This window comes from Strix uralensis, chromosome 2 (genome assembly GCF_047716275.1).
Source record: "Strix uralensis isolate ZFMK-TIS-50842 chromosome 2, bStrUra1, whole genome shotgun sequence".
NCBI classification, from domain to species: domain Eukaryota; kingdom Metazoa; phylum Chordata; class Aves; order Strigiformes; family Strigidae; genus Strix; species Strix uralensis.
The window spans coordinates 44,252,330-44,253,233 of NC_133973.1; positions in this window are offsets into that span (position 1 = coordinate 44,252,330).

Sequence of the window (904 nt, forward strand, 5' to 3'; positions counted from 1 at the left end):
GATCAGGTCTTCGTAGTGACACACAGGAGATCCTTATCACCTCAACTAATAGTTTCAGTAGCTGTTCCTGCTCTGGACTGATGCCCCAGGGAGGCAGGGCAGAGACTTTTCCAGTTGATTTCATATCCATTCACTAAAGGAAAAAAGATGGTCACACTATTCCTTAAGTCAAAGACAAATTTCTGAGGCAATGGTGCTTGTTACTTTGTTATGAATTCTGCTATTTTGTGTTTTCCTTGATGTCTTCTCCCATTTTGCCTCTATTCTCTCAGTCTTTGCTTGTACATTTATGCTGTCTCTGCCTCCTTCTTTCCAGCCCTCCTTTTCCTCTGTGAAGCCCAGACTGCCTTCCTAACCCTTGAACCCTTGATGTCTGATGGGGCCTTAGGACCAAGTAGTCTCACCTCTTGGACTGTTTCTCCCGTGCTCCTTGAGCAGAACATCTCTGAGGTGGGGGGAAATCTCCCTCTTCCACTCCACGCCCCGAGTAGGCTCTTTCTGGTGCTTCAGGAGCAGTGGGTGGCCAGAAGGTGGAGGCTGGAGCATGCCCAAGCATCCATTTTCTGATATACCGTTCATTCAGACACAGAAGCCGTAAATGGATGCAGCACGCTCACTACAGATGAAATCTGTGGAGAATTTAAGATGCAAACATATCTCTCGAGCATAGCAAACTGCAGCGCAGTGTGCAGGTGGTGGTTAGGTTTGTGCTTTGGGGGGGCTGTATGTCACCCTTCTGCTTCTCACTGACAAACATGCTCAAGTCTTTGGTTTTTTGTAGACAAAGAAAATACCTATTTTTCAGACTACATATGACTCATCTTCAGCTGGAACTTTAAAAAAAAGAATCAACCTGAGGCAGGTATCTTGCAGAGGCAACTCCAGCCCAGACAGCAAAGGTTTA